Source organism: Mauremys mutica, chromosome 20 (genome assembly GCF_020497125.1).
Source record: "Mauremys mutica isolate MM-2020 ecotype Southern chromosome 20, ASM2049712v1, whole genome shotgun sequence".
In the NCBI taxonomy this organism is placed as follows: domain Eukaryota; kingdom Metazoa; phylum Chordata; order Testudines; family Geoemydidae; genus Mauremys; species Mauremys mutica.
The window spans coordinates 10,221,716-10,247,916 of record NC_059091.1 but is presented as its reverse complement, the minus strand read 5'-3'; the positions used below and the strand labels follow the sequence as shown (position 1 = coordinate 10,247,916).

General features: G+C 61.7%; 1 pseudogene; it reads right to left on the bottom strand.

The window, feature by feature from the left end:
• Positions 1–3,216: 3,216 nt before the first annotated feature.
• Positions 3,217–25,878, bottom strand: LOC123353377 (annotated as a pseudogene).
• Between the last annotated feature and the right edge of the window lie 323 nt (positions 25,879–26,201).

Sequence of the window (26,201 nt, the reverse complement as noted above, 5' to 3'; positions counted from 1 at the left end):
TTGTGGAAGATAAGGGACCTGGCTGACCTCAGTGTGGTACAGACCATGTGGGGAGGTTGCTGAAAAGGTTCCTGTGGGAGCAGGGGTTCCTGTACCGAGAATGGGTTTCCCCAGGGGAAATGGAGTCATGGGGAATCAGGAGGCAGCTGGTGGTACCCCGGCAGTATCGCTGCCAGCTGCTGTGCTGGGCCCATGACATTCCCCTCTCAGGGCACCAGGGAGTCTGACGTACCAGCAGAGGCTGCTACGGAACTTTTACTGGCCTGGGGTCTTTACTACTGTCCGACAGTACTGCCGATCCTGTGAACCCCCCTGCCAGAGGGTGAGGAAGGCCTGAGACAAGGGGAAAATGGCTTTAGGACCCTTGCCCAGCACAGAGGAACCTTTCCAGAGAGTGGCCAAGTCAAAAGGGGGGCTCTTAACCAAGAGAACCTGAATCTCAGCCCTCCAGACTGTACCACTGGGAAAAGATCCCATCCCAGTTTGAACCCCCAGGAGTATTGGGGGGAGGGGGGAAATGACACAGGCTGCATAAGCCTTCCCACCTGCAGACTACGAGTGCCCTTGAGCACACCCAACTTAAAGGGGGGCGTGAAACTGGAAGGGCCTGGTGTAATTCTCCCCCAGGAAGGGGGAGGGATGATGGGGCATCCATGGGAATGTAGGTAGGTTTGAACTACCCCAGGTCACTGGCTGAAGTGGACCCTGCTCAATTTGGTCTCGAAGGGGGGAGAGATGTGATGAAGTGGGAATGTTCTTGCTGTGTTATGTGAATGCTGAGTGGGGGAGTATTGACCTGGGAAGGTTGCAGGGGAGTGGGGCTGGGACGTGCCTTGGGGAAGGGAGCATATCTGAGCACGTAACCTGAGAACCAGGAGGGGGGTTGGAGGCCAGGTGACACCTCTGCCCTGGAAAACTGGACAAAGGCTGGAGGAGGAGCTGGGGGGAGACTGAGTGAGAGGCTGGAGGGAGTTTCAGTTTGAAGCTGGCTGGGAAATGGAGAGGGGCTCCCCGACGAGGCTTGGGCTTCCCAACAGGGCTGTGGCCTCTCTGGGGGCCCCAGATGGACCTAACTAAAGGGGGTCCTGTTGTCTATAGCGGCAAGACCTGTTTTGACCTGTGTTCCTGTCATCTAAATAAAACCTGTTTTACTGGCTGGCTAAGAGTCCCGTCTAACTGCAAAGAGAAGTGGGGGTGCAGGATCCTGTGGCTTCCCCAGGACCCCGCCTGGGGGGGGACTCGCTGTGGGAAGTGCACGGAGGGGCATACGCTGAATGCTCCAAGGAGAGACCCAGGAGGTGAAGCCGTGTGAGCTTCTTGCCCTGGAGACAGTCTGCTCCAAGGGAGAGGAGGCTCCCCAAAGTCCCTGACTGGTTTTGTGGGGAGCAGTTCCAGAGCATCGCCCGGGGACTCCATAACGGTTTACAATGCAAATACTTGATGTAACTACACCATGGGGCTCCGGTGATGTGATAAGTGAGATCAGCATCTGACCAGCATTTCTAAACACCAAACACATTTGCATCAACTTCACATCTGTTCTAACAGTGGGAACACACTGGTGAGGCCAGCCTGGTTCCCGGCTCTGCATTTGTCAGTGTTCAGTGAGGCCTGGGGGCCTTGGCATGAGCTGGCTCCTGGTCTGCCAGCAGCACAGGGCCTTGCTGCTTCCTCAGCCTCTCACGCCGAGTCCCTCCTTGCGGAGGTCAATGGCACTGAGGCCATAGGTGCTGACGTCTGCTGGTGCCGGTGGGTGCTGCCCCCTCCGCGCCTGGCCCTGCCCTCACTACACCCCAGCCCTACCCCCTCCCACTCATGCCCTGCCCCCATTCGAACCCCTTCCCCAAAGTCCCCACCTTAACTCTGCCCCCTCCCTGCCCCTATTCCAACCCCTTCCCCAAATCCCTGCCAACCTCCACCTCCTCCCTGAGCGCGCTGCGTTCCCGCTCCTCCCCTTCCCTGCTGGAGCTTGTTACGCTGGCAAGCACTGGGAGGCAGGCAGAGGAGTGGAGACGCGGCCCGCTCGGGGAAGAGGCAGAGGTGGAGGTGAGGTAGGTCGGGGGGAAGCTTGGCTGACAGTGGGTGCAGAGCACCCACTAATTTTTCCCCTGGGTGCTCCAGCCCCGGAGCACCCACAGAGTCAGCGCCTATGACTGTGGTGGACTGGAGTCCCATTCCTCCAGTCCCCCTTTGTCCTCTCCCCATGCGGCGTGAGGGCCTTCCCTGCAGCTCCTACCAAATGGATCCAGAGGCTGCTGCCGCCAAGTGCCCTGCCCCGAGCACCCCATCCCTTCCCTCTGCACCTTGTTAGCCCATTACAGCGCCCTCGCCAGGGGTTCCCTGTGCGTGCCCCCCCCCCGGGGGCTGCAGGCCTATTGGGCAGGTGGGATGGCAGCCCCCCCTTTCCTCCCCCCCGGGTGCTGGGACTCAGGCCTAGGAAACATTAAACCCTGCACAGCTGGAATGGGGAAGGGGTTGGTTGCCATGGAGCTGGGGGTATTCATGCTGGGCTGTGGCTCTGCTGAGGTTAGTGGGGTGCTCCAGAGAGTTCAGGCTCGGCCGGAGCTGTAGGCTGTCCCCCAGGTCTCCTGGCAGCCTGTCTGTGGGTGCGCACCTTGGGGGCAGGCCTGCCCCTCACCCTGGTGCTGGGGCTGACGTTCCTCTCTATCCTCCACCCCACCCCCCAACAGGACGTCAGCCTTTACTTCATGCTGTGGGGCTGCCTGCACGTCTACCAGCGCCTGCCCGACAAGGCGGAGGACGTGTTGCCGCGTCCTGACGCACCCGGCGGGATGGTGGGCCAGCTGGCTGGGCTGACCGGGGAGCCCCTCATCTTCACCATCAAGGCCAACCGTGACTGCACCTTCCTCAAGATCTCCAAGTCGGACTGGTGTCCCCCTTCCCCTCCTCATCCTGTGGGCAGGCCTCTGCCCACCTCCCACCCCACTTCCATCTAGACTGGTGGCCCTGCCCTGGCCAGATTGGGGCTGTGTCCCATTCCCCACCCCCATAAACCAGCCAGTTGGGCAGATGTCTCTTCTGGAGCGTTTTAAATTGTGTGTTCCCAATCCGCCGCCCACCCACCTGGCAGCCGCACAGCAATTATCCAAATGGGCTTGCCTGCCCCCTGCCCTAACAGCCAAGCAGCCTGGGGGTCCCCCAGCCCCTCTCCCATCCCACCCCCAAGAACCGACACCACAGCCAGGAGTAGGGGGGAAGGTGCCTTGTTGAGAAAAGCAGGTGGAGCTGGGGGCAGCGAGCTGTGGGGGGCAGAGTCTCTGGGAGGAAGGGGCTGCTTCTAGGCCTCCTCGGGGGCCAGCTGGTCGAGGGTTTGGACGTCATCCAGGAAGCGCCTGGGGGTCAGGATGTGACTGGAACCTGCGGGGGAGACAGGTGGTTGGCAGCGGTGGGCACAGTGGGGGAGGCATGAGGCTGGCATCACCATCTTCCCCATCCTTGCAGTTGGATCCCTGCTCTAGTGCAGGGGGGGAGGAGACAGCCCCTCCTACCCACCGCGGCCTGGCACCCGCACCCCTCGTGCCGCTGTAACCCTGCATGGCCAGGCAAGGATCCACCCGCTGACAGTGTTCCTCACCCTTGGGTCTTTAGAGGGGTGTGTGCAGGGGGTGAGCCATATCCCCATGGGTGTTCCTGGGGGTGTCTGACTGGGCCCCCACACATGGTCCCTGGGCAAGGAGAGCCCTGGGGAGCCAGAGGCCAGGAGATCAGGTGGCTAGATACAGGCCATGTGGGGCCCCCATGCGGGCAGGTGGGGCCAGCACATCTGGTTCCCAGGCCCACCGGATGCAGGAGGACAGAGGGTGGCACGGGTGCCCTGTGGGTGCTGGGCAGGTGGTTCTAGGGTGTCCACCTCCCAGAGGGTCCCGACTGTCCCTGACCTGGGCATGTCCAGCCACCCTCCCCCCAGGACTTGCCCCACTCACCGATCACCACGTCCCACTTGCCCTCGCTGGCCTGGGTCACTTCGTAGGCGCAGCGCATTCTCAGACATGGACACCCCACCCAGCACGTAGATGATGAGGCGCTGGCCCGTCGGGTTCTCGGCCGCTGGCTTGTTCTTGTGCCAGTGCCTGGGAGTGGGGGCTGGAGGGAGAGAGGGGCAGTGTGGATACCAGGGGCTCGCTGAGGGATGCCAGATGGAAGGGCAGCGCCCCGAGGAGGCTGGGGGGGCAGGCCCTGCCCAAGGCCGTGGGACAGGAGACCCAAAGCAGGCAAGAGGGAGTAGGGGAGGGTGGCACCTGCCCTGGGCTGGGGGTGCTGTCTACAGCCCGGCCAGTCCCTTTCCTCCATCCTGGGCCCTGGTGTGCTGAGGGGACTGCTGGGGGGCGGGAGACATGCTGAGAGGGGTCCAGGGCTCCAGGCTCTTGGGCACCCCCTCCCCTGTAGAGGGCCGGGTCCTGGCCACGCACTCCCAGGCACAGAGGCTCCTACACCCTCGGGGGGAGGGGGAGGATGTCAGGGCTCTGCCCCCCACAGCCCAGCCAGGCTCAGCCTTACCTGACAGCAGCCTGGGAGCTGGTGGAAGGGACCGGGTCTGAGACGAAGGGCCACAGCTCCCTGTCCAGTCTGTCCTCAGTGATGTCCTGGTGGGGAGGGCAGGGGGAGGGCAGGTCAGCAGGGGCCAAGCAGCAGGAACCTTGGACCTGGTGGCCAAGCCAGGCCCCACTGGGGGGAAGGGCTGGGACAGCTCCTCACTGAATGATTGACAGTCCCTGGGGGGAGCTGCCTGGGGGCCCCCTTTCTGGGGTGGCGCATGGGGAGCCAGCAAAGAGCACACGGACTCCTCCAGTGATGCCCCCCCATCTCCCCACATCCCCCTCAGCTGCTCAGTGCCCTGCTGTGAACTCCCCACCCCTCCATCATTATGGGGAGGGCAGAGACCTCCTGCAGCTGGATCCAGGGCCCCTCACTTGGGGGGGGAGGCAGCCCTCAGTGCCCTTTCCCTGCTGCAGGCAGATCCAGGCCCTGCCTCTTGCCCCATGAGGTGTGTCCCAGCCACGCGGGGGCCCAGGCTGTGAATCCCGCTGCGTTGACTTGGACAGGGAAGCTTAAGGCCTGACGAGCTGCGGCTGGCGCTTGGGTGGGGGCAGCGCCCCTGATTGGATTAGGCATGGGATTGAGGCTACCGCAACTGCCTGCTCCAAAATCCCACAGGAGGAACCATCACAGCGCTGGAGCAGGGGCCTGGGAGCCTCCCGCCTGTGATCTGCCAGGGACAGGAGCTCGGGCCGGGGGTGTTAATCCTTGGCCTGGAGGATCCCCAAGCCAGTAGGCTGAAGGCAACTAAATGTGCTCCCATCACCCCCTTGAGGAGTGCCCCACAGGGCAGGGTGATGAGGGGCTCAGGCCCCAGCAAGCGTGGGGGGAAGGAGCGACCATGTCACCTCTCACAAGCTAAGCAGGTTTGGACTCAGGCAGGCGCTTTGGACAGGAGACCTCTAAGGAAAAGCCACTGGGTGCTGGGGGGTGCTAGTGAGTCAGCAAGAGGGTGCTCTGTGACCCCAGTGCGGCACTAGGGGGCGCTGTACTTCAGGGAGTGGGGGGGAGGGCTCAGCAGGGGGCGCTCTCCCTGGCAGTCAGTGCTGGTCCCAGTGCGGCGCTAGGGGGCTCTGTACTGCAGGGAGTGGGGAGGCTCTGCAGGAGGCGCGCTCCCCGGTCAGTCAATGACCAGTACTGTGCTGCAGGAGTTCGTTTTTCAGATGAATGACAAACAGCTGCTCCTCACTGGAGGTTAGGCCAAGGACCCTGCCGGCCATTCAGATTCCAGTGCCAGTCATGACAGTGTGCTGCCTGGATCCCCTGCACTTCCAGCCCTACACACTGATCACCTGCTGCCCTAGACTCAGGCAGTGCTGCTGTGCGGCTGTTAACAGCTGCCTGCCACTCCTCAGGAAGAATTCAGCCCCGGTGAGGGACCCCTGTATAAAACGCCCGTGCCCCCCACCAGAGGTGGCAGCATCTCAGCACCGGGTAAGACAACTCCCCAACACTCGTCTCTATGATTTAAGACCCCGAAGGATGGCAGCAGGAGAGGGCTCTCTGGTGAGCCCCTCACATGGCTAGAGCCTTGCACAGATACAAAAATGTGGATTTGCATCAGCCCGCGATCCACGAGCCCAGTGGTCTCCAAACTTTTCTGATCGCACACCCCCTGCCGTGCTGGCTCCACCATTTGTGCCAAAGCAAAAAAAAAAAAAAAAAAGCCGTGTGGACTCCCAGTCGAAGCGCCTCTCCTGCCGTGCACCCCCAAGGATCCTCTTGCGCACCCCACTTTGGAGACCACTTCACTAGCCGTCTTTTACCTGTATCCACATCCTCACCAGCAGCAGGATGCGCTCACAAGGGATAGCGGGGGGGTGGGGGGAGGGGAAGGAGGTCTTGCAGGGAAGAGGCAGCGTGAGGGTGGGGACTGAGGTTAAGGGGCAGCGTGGAGGAGGCAGGGTCTTGAGGAGAAGGGGTAGCATGGGGGTGGGTGTCAAGAAGGGGCAATGTGGGGGCGGGGTCTCGAGGAGAAGGTGCAGTTTGGGGGCGGGATCTCAAGAAGGGGCAGCGCGGGGGCGGGCTCTCGAGAATGGGCAGCGTGGAGGGGGTGGGGGCAGCATGGAGGGGGTGGGGGCTGGGGGGAAAGGGGTGTCTTATCAAGTGATGTGTCTGGGGGGTCACGAGCGATGGTACACGACAGCAGCAGAGCATATTGCATCACAGGGGGTTGAGGGGCGGGGCGCTGGTATGGTGACCAGACAGCAAGTATGAAAAATCGGGACAGAGTGTGGGGAGTAATAGGTTCCCATATAAGAAAAAGTCCTGAATATCGGGACTGTCCCTATAAAATTGGGACATCTGGTCACCCTTGGTGCAGGGGCCCCGCCCGCTCCAATCCCAAATCCTGCTGCCCAGGAGCTGGTGGGGACGCTGGTGCTGCTCGACCTGCAGGACAGGAAGCAGCGCAGTGGGGCAAATGGGTGCCGGACAGCCACTGGCTGCTGGCTGGCGGCCCCGAGCGCGCTGCGCCCCCCGGGCTGCATGAGCCGGATGCTGTGGGCCAGGCGCTGCTGGGGAGTAGAGACTGACCTGGTTGTCTCTGCAGCCGATCCACTATCTGCAGAAATGGTGCGCGGATATGCAGGGCTCTACACATGGCTGACCCCAAACCAGCCCCACCCCTTGGGCCCAGCCTGCCAGGTGTGACCCCCCACCCCCAAGGCCAGGAAGCAGATGGCCAGGTACCTCCATGACGTCCTTGAGCCTGGGGGTCCAGCGGGAGAGGTGGTAGGTGGACTCCAGCCGCACCTTCCTCTTGGGTTGCAGCTGCCCACTCTGGGGGAGGAAGACAGAGGGGGTGAGAGGCAGCAGGGAGGGGGTGTGGGATGGGAATGGGGGCAGACAGGGAGAGCGCGGCCTATCTGAGTCGCTCCAGCCGGGCTGGCAGGGGAGAGGCAGAGAAAAGAACAGAATGGATCACTGAGCGAGAGAGAGAGAGAGAGAGAGAGAGGAGGGGAGAGAGACTGGTGGGAGGACAGAGCCGCTTCACCCCATGCAGTGGTCACCAGCTCCAGCTCCCTGGCGATCTGAGGTCCTGACCCCCAGGGTCCTCTGCAGGGGCAGAAGGGGTCACCCCAGATGGGGAGTAACTCAGGGGTCACCCTCATATGGGGAGGGTGTCACCCCACTGTACAGGGGCAGAGGCCACCTCTGTGCTGGGAGTAGGTCACTGCCATAGGGGGGCACCCCCAGGATGGCCTGGGCTCCCCTGTGCAGCACAGATCTGCCCCTTGGCATGGGTACAGCTACCGGCCCCTGGCCCCAGTCCCTTACCCCAGGCATGAAGGAGGTGCCCAGGAGCTCCATGTTGCGGATGATGTCACCCTGCTGCTGGATGCTGGCATGCTGGATCAGCCTGCTGATGGCCTCCGCGCTCACACCTGCATGGGGAGAGACAGGTCAGCGCTAGCACCCCTGGGACGCACCCACAACCCAGGCACATTCAGTCTGTGGCCCAGGAGTCCTAGTTCCCTGATCAAATCCTGAGATCCTGCTCTTCCCACCCCTCTCAGAGCTGGGGATAAACCCAGGAGTCCTGGCTCCCAGCCCCCTTCTAACCACTAGACCCCACTCCCCTCTCAGAGCTGGGGGTAGAACCCAGGAGTCCTGGCTCCCAGCACCATCCGCTCTAACCCACTGGATCCCAGACAGTTAATGATTGAATTCAGGTTCTTGCTGCTCCTGCCTCCACAGGTTCTCTCGGGCGCTGGGGGCAGGGGTCTCTCTAGCTCCCCCCGGCAGTGCAGTGGGAGCCCCCCTCCCCCTGATCTGGGCTCCCCCTTCTGCGGCCAGTCAGGTGCAGTGTTAGAGCCATGGTCTGGCTCTTTAAGGCTGTGAGGCCTTGAGCTGGAGGGAGGGCAACCCCCCCAAACCATTTACTGCTGCTTAGTGCAGAGGGGGAGGCCTGGCAACTCCACAGCACCCCCTGGCCAGGAAACTGGGCAGCCAGAGGAGCCACATGAGGGCACCTGGCCTGGGCAATGGGCGCAGGGGCAGTGCCTGAGCAGGGTTACAGGAAGGGCCCCGGAGCAGGGCCCTGCCCCACCGAGCCAGCATGGGGCAGGAAACCGATGGGGGACGAGGGACTGTGCCAATGTCAGGGTCAGGGAGGTTCCCCAGGCCCTGGTGAGCTGGGGGAAGGGGCTGGATGCAGCAAGAAGCAGGGAGCTGGTCCAGGGAGGACACAAGGGGTGGGCAGGGAACTGGTCGCAGGGGGCTCAGAGGCAGAACATGGTGTCTGAACAGCCTGCAGGAAGCAGGGCCGCCCAGAGGATTCCGGGGGCCCGGGGTCTTCGGCAGCGGGGGGCCCTTCCGTTCCGGGACCCGCCGCCAAAGTGCCCCGAAGACCTGCGGCGGGAGCCCCCCCGCCGCCGAATTACCGCCGAAGCGGGACCCGCCGCCCGGCCTTCGGCGGTAATTCGGTGGTGGGGGGGGGGTCCCCGCCGCGGGCCTTCTGGGCACTTCGGCGGCGGGTCCCGGAACAGAAGGGGCCCCCCGCCGCCGAAGACTGGGCTGCACTTCGACAGCGGCGGGTCCCGCTTCTGGGCCCCCCCCCCGGCCCCGGGTCCCGCTTCTCCGCCCCCCCCGCTTGGCCCCGGCCGTCGCTTCTTCCCCCCCCACCCCGGCCCCGGCCCTGGCCTCCGCTTCTCCCCCCGGCCTCGGCCTCTTACCGAGCACGTCGCCGGCAGGGCCTGAGCTCCGTCCCGCTCAGAGCCGCGTGGTGAGGGGGCGGGGCTGTGAGCTCCACGCCGACCGGAGGCAGCTGCCCCGCCCCCTCCCCACGGCGTTCTGAGCGGGGCGGGGCTCAGGCCCCATTGGAGCTCCCAGCCCCGCCCCCTCACCACGCGGATCGGGGCGGGGCTCAGGGTCTCGGCCGGAGTCTCGGCGCTTGATGCGCCGAGGCTCCAGGAGAGGGGCGGAGGCGGGAGCCTCCGCTCTTCTCTTGGGGGCCCCTGCGGAGCCCGGGGCAAATTGCCCCCTTTGCCCCCCCTCTGGGCGGCCCTGGCAGGAAGGGAGGGATGTTCCCCCTCCCTGCAGAGAACGGGCTGGGAGCTGCTCAGGGTGCGTGTCGACATCCCCCCAGTGCTGCCCCCTGCAGGCCTGTGGCCTTACCGTTGTTCAAGATGTAGAGCAGGATGATACGGAGCTTGTCGTAGGCCGGCACGCTGGGGTCCAGCAGGACGGGCACGATGATCTTCACGGGTTTCTTGATCTTCTCCCCATCCACATCCATCCCCATGGCCAGGTCCTGGGGGGCGAGGGAGGTGCACACACAAGGCCCAGGTCAGGCCGCTCCGCTTCCTCCCACCCCCGCAACAGGATGGGAGATGCGATGGCCCCATGACCCACAGCTCGTCTACCCCCTGTGCCAGGGCCCCCTCCTCCCTGGGGTCGGCTCCCCCTGGGGTGCGCAATGTGCCTCCAGAGAGTAACCTGAGCCCCATGTCCCCTTTCTGCACCCCCGGTGCTGCATGGTGGGGCTGGCCCTGGCTCCAGCGAGCCTGTGGGTCTGAGACCCCTTTCTCCGGGCTGAGTCATGAGCCAGACTCTGCCTCCCAGCCAGGCTCTGCCCACAGACCCACCTGCTCCACGCCGCACAGCTTCTCCACCGATCCTTTGAAGTGCCGCATGCAGTGCTCAGCCAGGTTCAGGTGTGTGGAGTACTGCGGGGAGAGACCGGGGCACGGGGGAGTTTACCGCATCACCGGCTGGTCCAGAGCACCTGCACCCCCCAACCCCCAAGGAGGGCCCCTCAGCCAGAGGGGCAGCCCCAACCGGCTGTATAAGGCCAGTATATAGGGATTGTTTTGCCCAGCACTGATGTGCAGCCACCTCTGGGGTGGAGCGGGGCAGCTGGAGGGGAGGATCAGGAGGAGGAAGCAGCTTCCAAAGCAGCCCACGGTTTCTCTGTTAGTCACCACGAGGCTGGGGGCTTGGAGACCAGCAGGTGTCGGGGTACCTGTGCCAGTGGCCAGGAGCTTTCCGTTGGCACATGGCCCAGTGGCACCAGGAGTGGCTCCAATGGGCTAGTTTGGAAGCCCACCAAGGCCCTCTCCCGAGAGCTGCAGCAGCAAGGCGTGGGCATTACCCAAGGGCTGCCATTGCTGGGGCATTGCTACTGCCCATGGTGCCACACAGCACCTGGGGGGGAAATGGCTCTGCCCGATGGGACAGGTCAGCAGCTCTCATCAGGCAGTAAAGTAGAGTGCCCCCGAGTGCCCTGCTCCCCAGAGAGTCCCTACTGTGCCTCACCAGCCCCACAGAGCACCCTGCCCCCCATTACCCCACTGAATGCCCTGCCCCCTGCCCACTAACAGCTCCAGCGCCGTTACCTTGTTCAGCTCTTTCTGGTACTGGGGCAAATTTTTCACCATCTGGGACAGGTCCTCGATGTTGGCCTGGAGGGAAGCAGTGGTGAGATCCCGGCCCCTCCCAGCACATGGAACCCCCTACCCCTGCAGGGCAGAGGCCTCGCCTGGGCCAGGGCGGGTCACTCAGGCCACACATGGCTGTGGCTTGGGTTAGACCTGCTTTTCCCAGGCGAGCTGGAATGAGATGGGAGCCCCACAACCCGAGCGCCCCTGAGGTGTAAAGCGGCAGCAGGCCGCGGAGATGCCAGGTCTGGCTCCCTGCAGCTCTCCCTGCGCGGCCCCGATCCTGCTGTCTGACCCCGCCCCATGGGCCCCTGCCCTCCCCCACTGTGGGGAGCTCCAGAGCTCTGGCTGGGGGGCAGGGGGCTCCACATATACTTCTTAGCCCGTTACAGGTAAACCCTGGGAGCAATGGGACAGCCCCCCCCCCCCGCCAAGGCCTCCTGGGGCAGCAGAGCAGCCCCTCCTCCCCATCAGTGGCAGTGGGATGGGTCCCCCAGTCCCGGACTCCCCCACCGCACCTTGTCCATGGTCAGCCTCTTGCTCTCAGAGAAGGTGTGCAGCAGCTCCGTCATCTTCCTGCAGCAGGGAGAGGGGTCAGGCCGGAGCCAGGCACTGCCTTCAAGGTAGGGGCGCCCTGTCCTATGCTACAGGGGATAGAGTCCCCATCCCACGGGCACCAGGGTTTTTTGCCTCGAGAGCCTCATATGGGGCCGGAGGAGTGTGGGGGGCTCTTCCCAAGTTACCCCAAGGCAGAGAGTTCAGTGCACCTCTGGGGGCTCCTGGCGCCTTGCTGGGTGGGTCTGGGGGCAGCAGCAGGCCCAGTAGGAGGTCGGTGAAGGACTCCCTCAAGGGGGCTGTGAGGCGCATGGGGAGATCCTAGGATCGGGGGAAGACAGTGTCCAGGGGGATCTCCGAGAGGAGGTGCAGACAGTGGCTCTGGAAGGGAGCGCTCAGGGGTCCTTTGGGGAGAGGGGCTGGGGCCAGGGGGTCTCAGCACTCAAAAAGGAGCATGTCTGAGGGACGGGCCCCAGCACTGGGTGGGAGGGGGAGGGGTGTCCTGGCAGTGAGCAGGAGAGGGGTGTGTTGCGGGGGGGTGTCCCTGCACTGGATGGGAGAGGAGTGTATCCAACGGGGAGCGGGGTTCCAACACTGGGTGGGAAGGGAAGGGGAGGGGTGTGTCCGAGGGGGCCCCAGGGTGGGGAGGGGTGTGTCTGAAGGGGATGGGTTCTGGCCCTGGGTGGGGCATGGTGGGGAGTGTCCAAGGGATGGGTCGGGCACTGAGGGGCGTGTCAGGGGCAGGGCTGAGCGCGCTCACTTGGAGACGTCAGCGATGTGCATGTGGCGTAGCTGCACCCAGAATTCGTCGTCTTCGTCCAGCAGCGCCTCCTTCTCCCGTGAGTCGCTGGTCCCCGTTGTCTCGTACCTGCGGGGGAGGGGAGACGGGGTCAGGCTGCGGCACCCCTCCCCCAAGCCTGGGGGCTGCAGAGCAGTGCAGGTGCCTGGGACACATCCCCCCCAGCCCGCCTGAGGAGGAGTGCGGGGTGCCCCCTGCTGGCAGCCAGGCCCTACTTGTAGGTGTCGTTCTCGATGCTGAGCAGGTCGTAGGCCATGGCCTGGTAGGTGAGCTCGTGCAGCAGTGGGGACACCAGGTCGAAGCTCCGGTCCACAATCAGCAGCTGAGAGCGGGCTTTGTCGGGGCCCTGGGGCAAAGGAGAGAGACCCGTCACCCCCTGCTCTGGCGGAGGGGTCCTGGCTTGGCTTACATGGCACAATCCAATGGGCCCTGGTGGCCTGAAACTTCACCACTCGCCCTCTCTGCGGCCCAGCTCCCAACCCCAGGGGAAAGCCAAGAGACACCCCCCAAGCTAGCTGGGACATACCCTGGGGTCCTGACCTGACCGGCAGGGAGAGCTCCCCACCCAGCTGTGCTGCAACGCCCCCTGCAGGGATGGGCCACCTGCCCCTCGTGCAAATAGCAATGCCCCCCTCCCCCAAGCATGCTCTCTGCTCGTGCCTCTCCACCAACGGGAGCATGCCCCTTTCAAGGCAGCCCCCCACCTACCCCCTGCCCCATCTGCTGCTGTGTGGGGGCGGGGGGAACTACACCAGAAGGCCCTGGCTAGTCTATCGTTAACCAACATCAGGCCCAGAGACTCTTTGATACAAGGTCCCAGAGGGGGACAATGGGATGTTATCCCGATGCCCCACCTTGCATCTGAGCTGGGACCCCATGTGAGCCTCTAGCTCCCCGCTCCCAGCCTGGGTGGCCCCCAGCATCCAGTTGGACAGAGACCACTCAAATGGTCAGCATCTCAGACCCACATCATGGGCGGGCTGGCCCAGCCCCTGCTCCCTGCCTGATCAGCATGCACTGCCCTCTTGGCGCAGCAGGTGGCGATAGGAGACCAGCCCTGCGCTCCCACGGCGGACGGCTCTGAAACCAGCTCCAGCAGCCCCAGTGGAACCCAAGCCCACCCAGGAGCACCTCAGCAAGGGGCTGCGTCTGCTCTTCGCTGGGTAGCACAGACAGTCTGGGGAGCGGGGAGCGGAGACGTACAGCCCCTGACGCTTCCCCAACTGTCCCACCTCAGTACATGGCCCGATTTTCAGCCACACTTGGAAGCAGAACCTTGGACCAGTCACCACCCACTCGCTGGCAGGTCTCCACAGTCTCTGGGTAAATGGGTTGAGGTTAGGGTGACCAGATGTCCCGATTTTATAGGGACAGTCCTGATTTTGGGGTCTTTTTCATATGTAGGCTCCTATTACCCCCCATCCCCGCCCTGATTTTTCACACTTGCTCTCTGGTCACCCTAGTTGAGGCTGATGGGGAAGCGCCTCTCTTGGAGGAGTATCTGGCCCCCACCACTGTAGCACTATCATTGCTTCATCCTGCCTCCCCCCAAACCATGCACGTGGGGCTGGGCAGGGCTGTCACCCCATTGCAGAGGGGGATGGAGGCCCAGAGAGGCTGGGTGACTCACCCAAGGTCACACAGGGAGTCTGTGGCAGAGCAGGGACATGACCCCAGAGCTGAAGCCATCATTGCTCTCCAGACCTACCCAGCCTGGGTGGGTTGCTATGCCCCCCACCTCTGGACTCTGCTCACACCTTTGCCAGTTAGGCTCTGCTGGAGGGATACCCGACTGCAGATGGGGCCTGGCTTAACCATCGGGTCACTCCACCTTGCCCAGAGCAGAAGGGTTTGAGTCAGCACTCCCGGCCCTGCGGTGGGCGAGCTGTCTGGATTCTATTGATGGGGGCTGGGCAGTCAGGACTCCTGGCTCCTATTCCTGCCTCTGCCACCTACTCCTGGCACGCTGGTCCATGCCTCAGTTTCCCCCGGGTAACATGGGGATAGTGCTTACACCTGTGACAGGGAGGCTTGGCAAGAGCCTCAGGAATATCCCTGGGGGGATTCACAGGAGTAAGAACAGCAGGGTGTGCACGGAGCAGGACTTTGTCCTCCCCAGCACCGCCCAGCTCCTGAGAATAGCACAGATCAGACAGGGGCTGCAGGCTGGAGCCAGCTCTGCTGCAGCAAGTAGCTCTGGTGGTTAACAAGCATGCTGTCAACCCCTTCCCTGTGTAGACGGTTTGGGCAGCCAGGTGTGCGCGAAGCCGTTGCTTGCTTCTCAGCCCTCCCAGCCTTCCCGCGTGAACAGCTGATTTGCGGGAAGCGGGCGGGGGGGGGCGAGAAACGGGGCGGAGCACAGGTGAGCTGGGGCTGGGGTGGGGAGCTGGAGCACCCACGGGGTCGGCGCCTAAGGTGCCACTTTTAGGTAATATACTGAGGTGGAGCGGCTGCTCCCCCCAAACTAAGCTCTTGGGTCACTTAAACTTACCAGTTGTTAAATTTAGAAGCCCTTTTAGAACTGGTTTTCCCGCACAGGACAACCGGTTCTAAAAGGGCTTCTAAATTTAACAACTGGTTCCCGCGAAACCGCCTCCAGCTCACCACTGTGTCTACATGTAAACCGCTGCAGCTGCGCCGCTTCAGTGACGCCGCCTTTCTCATGCCCCCGAGCGACGCAGTTACACCGACCCAATTGCCTAGTGTAGACCAGGCCTCAGTCTGACCTTGGTCAGTTCTCAGGCGAGAGCTCCCAGCTTCCCTCACTTATCCCCCAGCTCAAACCTTCCCAACTCTGTGTTCTCGAGCTGGGGGCCCTGCTCCGATTCCCTGCTGGGAGTGTCCATCCAGGAGCCCTTGGAGCTGGCACGGTCTTTCTGGCTCCTAAGCTGATCTGGGTTGGATTCTCTTCATTTCACCAAGACAGGGAGGTGACAGCCCCTCACACACCATGATTCTTACCTTCCCTGAGAGTCCTTCCCCCCCATGCCCCGCCAGAGAAGCCATGTAACATATAGGGGAAACTGAGGCATGCACTGGCTTCATAAAAGATATTACAAACATTCCCAGTTGGCCACAGGTGCACAGTCTCCCAGCAGCTCGGCAAAGGCTGGAAGCAAGAGCAGAAACAACAGGAGGGAGAGATCTGGGCAGGCTTTGGATTTTACATCACTTTGCTTCTCCTAGGGGGACAGGAACCTCTGAGTTTCTTGTGCGAGAATCCAGGGCGGGGTGGGTTTGCAGCTCCCCTCTGCTGGGGGTGGGACGGGGACGGCAGAAGCTGGGGGAAGCCCACAGGCCAGGGCTGACTTGTGGCTAAGGCTCAGGAGAGCTGGGTTCTAATCCTGCTCTGGCAGACTCCCTGCATGCCTCAGTTTCCCATCTGTAACACAGGCTACCCCACCTCCCCTGGGAGGCTGAATTCACTAGTGAGGTTCCGATACCGTGGGGATGGGTGTAGGCGCACACACAGACAGGAGTGTCCAGGTGTGGAAGAGGCTCCGTGTGCAAAGCTTAGTTCTGTGATCAAACAGCCCTGTTTATAAACAGAGAGATTGTGCTGGGCACACACTTCCCCAGGCGGTGCCTCGGTTTCCCCATCTGTACAGAGGAGATAAGGACACTGGCCTTTGTAGAGCACTTTGAGATCTGCCCAGGGCCAGTGTTAGAGAAGGGCTGGGGCCATTAGTCCCCACACAGGGAATGCTATTGTTCTGCCAACCCCTCAGGATCTCCAAGCAGGTCTAGACCCCACCCCTCCCCCAGCCAGGATCTCCGAGCAGGTTTGAAATCGCTCCTCCTTCCTTCTACTTCTCATGTGCTCCCCCCGCAGCTCTGTCCCAGGGCGAGGGCACGGCCGGCACAGCTCACTCACCTCTCCCATGCTGGGCTCGTATTCCTTGAACACCTTGAGTTTGGCCAGCACAGCACGAGCAAGGTCGAAGTTCTCTTCATGGTCCCTGCAGCAAAGACAAACCCTATGGGTCAGAAACCTCTCCTCCCGCAGGGGCACACACACTTCCTGTAGGAGATGACCAGGTACCCTTCTCCCGCTGGGCACACTCACTTCCTGTAGCGGATGGCCGGGTACCTCCCGGGCACACTCACTTCCTATAGAGGATAGCTAGGTACCCCTTTCCCCGGGCACACTCACTTCCTGAAGCAGATAGCTGGGTACCCCTTGTCACAGTGTGGGGGAGACAAGGCCCTGCACCCCCAGCTTCCTGCGACTCACCATGACTCTCAGCCAGCCAGTAAAACAGGTTTGTTTAGTTGACAGCAACACAGTCCAAGACAGGTCTTTCAGTACAGACAACAGGACCCCCTCAGTCAGGTCCATCTTGGGGGCGCCAGGGAGGCCATTTTCCCAGCCAGCTCCAAACTGAAACTCCCTCCAGCCAGTCTCACCCAGCCTCCCCCCCGACTCCTCCTCCAGCCTTTGTCCATTTCCTGGGTAAAGCTCCTGGCTCCAAACCCCCTCCTTGTTCTCAGGTTACATGCTCAGGTATCTGGCCTCAAGGAAAGTCTCCCATCCCCAATGCAGACAGTCCCAGCAAAACTCCCCTGCAACCTGCCCAGGTCAATACTCCCCTCTCCCTGCTGCATCACAGGCACCCACGCAGTATTCAGAGAAAACATTAAGAACATTCCCACTTCGTCACACCCCTTCCCCCGGCACACTCACTTCCAGTAGCGGATGGCTGGATACTCCTCCAGGGTTTCACACAACGTGGCAATCTGCTCTGCCAGCATCTCCTGCTCCTTCTTCTTTTCCAAGGAGCGGTAGGGGCTGAACCAGATGTGGAAGGTCTGTGGCCTGTCCAGGGAGTACACCTAGGGGGCGAGGGGAGCAGAGATCAGACCCTGGTGCCAACTGCTGGCAGCCAGGCCAGCTGTGCCCCATACCACGACCCTAAGATGCGCTGTTGGACCAGACCAGCCTGGCAGAGCTATAGTGAGCCCCTAGTGAGGGAGATCCCTTTGCCAGAGCCACTCCTGTTGTGGCAGAGGGACAGCGGCCCAGAGATTCATGCACCAGCCTGGGATGAAGACTCCCCGGCCTCAGGTCCTTACTGAGCTGCAGACTCCCAGGTGCCCTCGGGGTGTGTCTCTGCCCTGGAGAAGTCAATGTTGGGGGAGGGGGCTTGGCCATGCTTCTAGTCTGGTGAAAGCCCCAGTGTAGCCACGGGCAAACCTGGCATCAACGCGCGTCTGCTGCTGTCGCTTATTTCACTGGCCGAACAGAACGAGCCATTGGGGCAAACGTGCTTGGACACCAATAAAACAGTATCGGCCATGAAGGGTTTGCTGGCGCAACGGGACGGGTGAACCAGCAAAGCCTCCTGACGGACACTCAGCTTATACCAGCCAGAGCTTCTCTTGGCACAGCTGGCACCGGTACCCCAGATGAAATAAGCTACAGTGGCGAAAGGACTGCTTGGCCAGCATATCGGCATCTACCCAGGGGCTCTGCCACCACAGCTGCATCAGTTACAGGGGGGATTTTTTCTCTCGTCTCCGTGACAAACCCAGACCAACAAAGCTTGTGTGTGTAGACCAGGCTCATGTCGCTCTGTGCCTCAGTTTCCCCATCAATGCAATGGGACTGACAACACAGCCCTCCCCTCAGGGGCATGAGGGGGGAAATCCACTGACGACACAAGGAGGGGATGGGGCGGTTGGGCAAAGGGCAGGCGTGTGGAGTATCGGGCTGTCTTGCAGGCCTGGTATAAACCATCAGTAAGAGCTGGTAAAGTCGGGGAGGCAGGGCCCTCCTCCCCCAGACATCTAAGCCAGCGATTCCCCGTCTCACAGGGTGTGAGCAGCCGGCTAGTCCCTGCTGCCCTGTGCTGGCGATAAACCCAGGGCCCTAGAAGGGAAAGGTTCCCCCCCACCCCCCAGCCACGTTGAACACTAAGGGTGGGGTGTCGTACGTCACCGTCTGCCCCGCAGCCCAGCTCCTCCAAAGCCCGGCCACCCCTCACCTGGCTCTCGTAGGGCAGGAAGGCCACGTTGATCTCCTTGAGGGTTTTGATGGCCTTGGTGACCCGTGACTCCCTCAGCTCCTTGACCAGAGGCTCAGGACAGGCTGCAAGGCAAAGGCAGTGGGTGGGGGTGACAGGCACAGGGCTCAGGACCCCCAGCACAGTGCCGCCCCCCCAGACAAGGCCAGGATGGGCACAGCAGGGGCAGTAGTGCTGCACACCTGTGGGGAACCTGGGCAAGCCAGCAGGGACACACAGGAGTCAATGATGAATCCAGCCCCACCAAACCAGAGTCACGCCGGGTTCTCGCCTTCTGCAGCATCAGCAGCGAGGTGGGGCCACAATCTCTCCTGTGCAGCCCCGTCTCACACCCTCCCTCAGCCCCTCCACAGGGGGAAGTGACTGGAGTGTACAGCTCAGGATGATGCACAAGGAGGAACGGGGACTTGGGCTCCCCCTGCCGCTGTAATGGGCAGGGGCGGCTCTAGCTTTTTGGCCGCCCCAAGCAGTCATGCGCGGGAGGCGCCCCGGAGCCGCGGGAGCAGCGGACCTCCCGCGGACATGACTGCAGAGGGACCGCCGTTCCCGCGTGGCTCGGCTGGACCTCCCGCAGCTGCGGACGGCTCGCGGGTCCGGCAGCTCCGCTTCAGCTGCCGCAGTCATGCCTGCGGGAGGTCCAGCCGAGCCACGGGACGAGCTCGTCCCGGGGCTCCGGTGGACCTCCCGCAGGCATGACTGCGGCAGCTCCGCCGACCCAGCCTGCCGCCCCCCCCGGCAGCAGGGGACGCCCCCTAGATTTGGCCGCCCTAGGCACCAGCTTGTTTTGCTGGTGCCTAGAGCCGCCCCTGGTAATGGGGAGAAGCAGATGTGACCCTGACACACTGGGTATTCTGGTGGTGTCCCATCCCCCCACCCCAGTTGGGACTGATGGGAATGGTAGCCAGAGGCCGCCTTCCTGGGCGCACGCTGTTAGCCGTGTTGGCTGGAGGCAGGCCCGTGGGGGAGAAGGAGGGGGGAAGGGGTAGGTGGGGTCGTTCGGTCTGGTCTGCTGGGGCACTGGCCTGCTGGCAGAGAGAGACCCCCCACCCCCACTGTGCCGCTGGCCAGGCTCCCAGCTGGGGAATCCGCTGCCTCCTGATACTCACGGCTGATGAAGAAGACGTGAGCCGCCTTGTAGTTGAAGGTGGGGGTGCCCTGAAAGTCACTGATCAGAGCCTGCACTGACTGCACTGACTGCAAAGCACCAGCCGAGGCCCCTCCCTGCTGCCCGAAGGGCCCAGCCCATGTCCAGCCCCTGGGGACTCAGGGTCCAGCATGATGCCGTCAGGAGGTGGGCTGGTTTTCACCCCCCCTGGCTCTTGGCTCCCTCCCCACCTGGAACAGGACATGTGCCCATGTGCCCGGGACAGCCTCAGGGCCCAGCCCCGTCTCTCGCTGGCACACAAGTGTCCGTGCTCGGCCACAGACGGGACCTGGCATTGGCCTTGCTGCTGAACTAAGTGGGCTCTGAGCAGTGCCCAGGGAACAGCCGGCCGAGCAGCAATCCCAGGCAGCCGCCATCAGGGCCCGCTCCCTCCCCTGGTGCCACACTGGGCACCTGCAGCTTTGCCACACCAGCTAGCCAGGCAGGGTGTTCGGAAGCTGTTCAGACTCCGTGACCGGCCATTGTGACAGGTGAGAACCTGGCTGCCCGGTTGTCACGTTATTGACGTGAACAGGGACCATATAGAACATGGTTTTAGTGGAACCAAATCTTGTATAAATGCGGTCAAATATCTAAGACAAGGTTGTGGTTTGCTGGTTATGGTTATGCTAGCTGTATATGTGTATCATTTTTGTAGTTGAAGTTACAAATATTGGCTCTAGACTGTGTGTATTTCAAACTTCTGCCATGCTTCTGGGTGCCACCTCACACAAGTTGGTGTTAGCTCTGCCTAGCCTGCTTGATGGCTCATTAAGGATCATCAGCTAAACAACTGACCTATTGAGAGAAGGCAGATATGCTTTGAGACTCAGCAAAGTATGCAGGGACTTGCCTATGTGACTCCAGACTCCATTTTGCTGTAATTTTCCACAGTAAGAACAAAGAGGTGTTCTTACACCTGGAAAAGACTATAAAAGGCTGATGCCTCATCTCCATCTTGTCTTCAGTCCTGCTTCATACTTCTGGAGGGACTTTGTTACAAGGAAGCTCTACACAAAGGACCGAATGACTCATCCCAGCTGTGGATGTACAGTACTCCAGAGACTTGATTTGAACCTGCAGTTTATTCTATCACTGCTACAAGCCTGAACTAAGACCTTTGCCGTTACTGTATGTAACTGATTCCATTTGACCAATTCTAGCTCTCATCTATATCTTTTTCCTTTTATGAAAAAACCTTTAGATTTTAGATTCTAAAGGACTGGCAACAGCGTGATTTGTGGATAAGATCTGATTTATATATTGACCTGGGTCTGGGGCTTGGTCCTTAGGGATCAGGAGAACCCTTTTTCTTTTATTAGGGCATTGGTTTTCATAACCATTTGTCCCCATAACGAGTAGCACTTGTGGTGATACTGGGAGACGGGAGTGTCTAAGGGAATTCCTTGTGTGACTTGTGCTTAGCTACTGGGGTAAGACCAAAGTCCTCTGGCTGGCTGGTTTGGTTTGCCTTAGAGGTGGAAAACCCCCAGCCTTGGGCTGTAACTGCCCTGTTTTAAGCAATTTGTCCTGAATTGGCACTCTCAGTTGGGTCCCGCCAGAACCAGCATCGTTACACCAGTCCCGAGCCCCAGGCCCCAGCTCGCAGGCCTCTACTACAGCGCTCCATCCGTGGGCAGCACCTGTGGGTTCTGGGCTGCACCATGCTCCGCCAGTGCCCCCTGCCCCTGGTCTCCCTCCACTCGCCTCCCTGCAGCAGACGCAGGAGCCTCCTCCCCCACAGCCCCTGCTACGTGAGCCTCTGCCTCAGCAATTCTCCTTCACTTTGAGTCTCAGCTGAGGTTAGACTGACCAGATGTCCTGATTGTATAGGGACAGTCCTAATATCTGGGATTTTTCTTCTATAGAATCCTATTACCCCTCCAACACCTGTCCCGATTTTTCACACCTGCTATCTGGTCAGCTTAGCTGAGGTTGCCTCTCTCCACCTGCTGCATCATCCCATCCAACCCCCATGGGACTGCACTGCGGAGAGGTCCGTGGGACAATCTGTGCTTCCCGTGGCAAAGAACACGAAGCCCAGCTCTGGGGAAGCAGCCTCTTGGGGGGCCCCTACTAGCCCCATTCCCATCCTGAGGTCGTGCTGCGCATCCCCCCGGACAGCGCCACCTCCAGGCAGCACGAGGAGCTGCCCCGGGGTCTCCCCTGCTCCCCATCCACCTGCCCCAGGCCCGAGCTCCTACCTTCTCCACAGGGCTGAGCAGGTAGATGGCCTCCAGGCTGGGGATTGGCTCCCGGCACTTGTCAATATCTTCCACAACTTGGGGAGAGCAGACACTGGGTGTGGGTCAGTGCATCCTAGCCACCCACCCCAGCTGCTCTCCACCGGGATGGGGGGAGGGAAAGCCAAGGGGAACAGGGATGTTCGCTGGCAGCAGGCTGGGGGTTTCTGCAGGCTACAATGCAGCAGCTGCTTTGATGTGGGGCCATGGGCTGCGATGCTGCCACAGTACGGAGCAGGGAGGGAACATCCCTGTGTACTGTGCTGGGGGCACCCCGCTAGAGCCCTGGCTCAGCTCTGTGCCCCTCAACCCCAGGGCTCCTCCACCCTGGAGCAGGGAGCCAGCATTCCCCCTCCCCAGCCAGGACCCTGCCTGCAGCGTGGGGGAGGAGCAGCGAGGAGTTAACGGGAGCTGAGAAAAGCGCTGAAGACGTTCCAGGGGCTGAAAGCGCCGGGCTAAGGGTACTAGAGCTGGCTGGGAAGGTACCAATAGCAAGGAGGGCGTCTAGGGGGCTGCAAAGGGAGGAAACTAGATGCAAACGTGAATGTAGACAAGTCAACTCCCCAACTGTGAGGTGTGTCCAAGGGGGAGGGGAGCCCTGGCGGGGGGATCAGTCGGGAGGGAGGGCCCACTCACGTGTGATGCCTTCGTTCACGATGTCGGACATCTTGCAGCATGACGAGAGGATGCGCGTGCTCGGGTGGTCCATGATTAGCACCTGAGGTAGCGAGAGGGGAGCTAGTCACTGCCCTGAACCCAGCTGCCCACCATCATCATCCATGGCACAGCCAAGGGAGCAGAGCGACTGCTAACGGCAGAGCCGATGGCTCCCGGCCCAGCCCTTCCACAGCAGAGCAGCAGGGCCGTTACCAAGCCTGCACTTGGCTGAGCTGACCGTGCTAAAGACTGTGTGAGGAGCGAGAAGGAAAGCGGCTCTGAGCAGAGTGGCTGGTATGAGATGTAGGAGACGGAGACAAACCTGGGACACCCGGCCATTCGGAATGGCTCTACCCTCCTAGACTGGAGGAGATCAGCCTCTTCGCCCAGGTGACAGGGTGAGTGCAAGAGGCAGGGACAGAACCCAGGAGTCCTAGCTCCCAGTGCCCTGCTCTGATCCACCACATACCCGGTCCCCAGCCCTCGGACAGAACCAGGATCAGGCATGGAGAAATGGAATGAGAGGAGTCTCCATGTTCCCCTAGGAAAGCCCTGTAGGCCATCGGCCCAACATCTCCACCACCTTCCTTCCGTGCCGAATGAACTCATTGCTCTGTGCAGCCCAGCATCCCTCTGTACCAGATCCAGCCACTGGGAAAGCTAGTCCCCTGTGCTCCCTCTGCCGCACCGGCCTAGCCCACTGCTCCACACACCCCAGCCCAGTCCATGCCGGGGGCTCAATAACCTGCCTGCCCAATGGTGCATACTGCCCCCATGTTTGGCACTCTCCTGTTCCTCCTCCCACCCAGGCTGGCTCACTGGGCCCAGTGGTCTGATCCGGTGGGGGGGGGGCGGATATGGGGCTAGCTGGACAAGCTGGGTCTGATCCAGCACAGTGGGAAGACAGACATACCCAAGCCTAGCTGGGGACGGATGATGGGCTAGACAGAGCAGGGATCTGATCCAGCCTGGAAAACCTCAGGTTCCTAATGAATCCCAAGAGGCTGGAGGGGGAGGAGCACAATATATGGATACAGCATATCCCCAGGGGGACACCAGGGCAGCAGGCCCGGCCGGCTTACCTTCCATTCTCCTTCCTTCTTCACGCTGCGAAAGACAACGCTGAAGATCTCTGTGAGGGAAAGAGACGGGGATTAGTGGTGGGGCTCGGACAAGATGGCTGTGCCCTGAGCCAGGACCCACTGGCTAGTAGAAAGACCCCTCGGGGAAGTGGCTCAGAGGCTGCTTTCAGGCCAGCTAATGATGTGCTCCTAGCAGAGCCCCCAGTCACCGACCGTGGTGGGCTGGCAGGCTAGATGGGCCGTGGCTCTGATCACCTTTCCTTTCTGCCAGGCCAGATACGAGCGCAGCTGAACTAAGGATCTGACCCCGTGCAGCAAGAGACAGGGCCGGCTCTAGGTTTTTTGCCGTCCCAAGCAAAATAATTTTGGCTCCCCCCCCCAGAGCCCTGAGCTCCCCCCCGCTCACCAGTGCCCCCCCACCCGCACTACCTGCAGCCCCAGCACTGGGCTCTCTCTTCCGCTCACCCACCCACACCCCCTGCCATCCCAGCACTGGGCTCCCCCCCAAACGTGGGATCCGCTAACAGCACACGGCAGCCGAGCCCTGGCCTAGCTGCGACTCTGTCCCCATGCGGGTGGAGCTTCTGGGCGGCGTGGAGCGGGAGTACTTCCAGGTGGTGATGCAGCTGTGGGGTGGCGCGGAAAACGTGGCCTCCTCCCTGGGCTTCGCGGCGCTGCTGGTGGCCGAGGTGGATCAGTTCGTGCTCACCGCCCTCACCTCTGACATGCTGGTGGCCGAGGACCTGGAGAGCCCCCCAGACCAGCTGCTCTTCAGCCTCACGGTGCCCTGGCCCAGCCCTGGCCTTTTAAACCCCAGGTGTGTGGTTTGGATTTAGCCACAGGCCCCGTCCACTGCAGCCTGGGCTGGAGATTCAGCAGTGGCCTGGGCTTCTGAAGTAACGCAGCCCTCACAGCAGGTCAGGGTGTTGTGAGAAGACAAGGACTAACAAACACCTCAGAGTCCAGCATGCACAAGGCAGCAGAGGCCATGCTGATCGAGTGTCAGGCTTTAACTTGTTCTCTCCTACATTACAGCTATAGCCTAGGCCAGCTCTGCGATGGGGCTGGGCTGAAGCGTACTGCTTCACTATGGTACAAAGTGGCTATGATGTCATTTTTCTCCTCGCACGCAGTCATTACCTGTTCTGACAGGCTGTTTATAACACTAAGATTACTAGTTTTCAGAGGTGGTTGATGGGGAGAGGGAGGGGCGCAAGATGGAAGTTTCGCCTAGGGCACAAAATATCCTTCCACTGGCCCTGGTGGGAGTCACCCCAATGGAAAGAGATGCTCCCCCAAGGTGCAGCTCCTATGGCAGGGGGCAGCCCTTGGGGGTGGGGCAGACACCCTCCTTCCCCTTCTGCTGTGTGACAAGCAGGTGATGGGGGAAGCTCTCTGCTCCGACTGACACCTAATCCTCCCCAACTGGGCCCTGCCCCCGGCTCCGCACTTACTCTCGCGCACCACTGCCTTCAACCCGGATGGAGCCATCTTCGCCTCCTGTCACGTCCACTCGAGTCCTGTGGGGGGAAGTGGGATTCAGCTGTGCATGGGGCAGGGCTGGAGTCAGGACTCCTGTGTTCCGCCCCTGCTCTGTTCCTGCCCTTGTGCGCACCCTGGCCTCTCCCTGCCGTGCTCTGGGGAGTGTCTGTGACCCCTCACAGATGGATGGGCCCAGCCCCCCCTAGTGTCACTGACGGATGGGCCCAGCCCCCCCAGTGACTGATTTCAGTATAAAGCAACTGAGGTGCTGGTGGGTCGATGACTGCAAGGCTGATGACGGCTGAACGCTGCAGCCCCCCACTTCTGGCGCTGCGGGGGCCGGGCCTGGGCACCCATGGGCAGGCGCCTGGTGACAGGGCCACGCAGGTCCCCACTGAACCCCCACCTGGTCACGTGGGGCGCAGAGGGAGGCAGGGGCCTCGGGCAGGCTTAGAGCGAGGACGGGGTTCGGGTAGTGGGGCCTCAGCCCACTCCGGTCAGAGCCCCACCCCGACCTGCAAGTCCCCCCTCCAACCAGTGCCCCCCTCAGCTGTGTCCCCCCACCTCCACCCAGCCCCCCCCAGCCAGGCCCCTCACCCCCCATCTCCACCCAGCCCCCCCCCCCAGCCAGGCTCCTCGCCCCCCACCTCCACCCAGCCCCCCAGCCAGGCCCCTCGCCCCCCACCTCCACCCAGCCCCCCAGCCAGGCCCCTCGCCCCCCACCTCCACCCAGCCCCCCCCAGCCAGGCCCCTCGCCCCCCACCTCCACCCAGCCCCCCAGCCAGGCCCCGGGCTGTACCAGGAGCAGGAGCGGGTTCGATGGAATCTCCTTCCCTCACTCGTCACTTCGGGCAGAACGTGCTGGGCAGGCCTGAGCTGCGCACACAGTCACTGGGATGGACTGCGCCACTCGGCAGGGAGCTCAGTCCCCCCTGCCTTTAGTGGCGGGAAAATATGGTACCAGCAAGGGTGACATTGTCCTTGGAGTGGCCAATGGGGGGAAAAACCGGTTGGATCCAGTTAGGACTGGGCCATGATAACAGTAAACAACAAGATGGCGGTCACAAGGTGGCAGTTCAGACTCCATCTTGGATTGCTGCTTTAGCTTTACAAACTACACATTGAATTTAATAGACACATATTTTAACAGACTATAATCCTATAACAAAACACACCCAGCAGTATAAACAAGTCATTGTCTGTAGGAAATGTTAGTTTGCACTGACTTCACTAATGCTTTTTATGTAGCCTGTTGATGTACCCCTGGAAGACCTCTGCA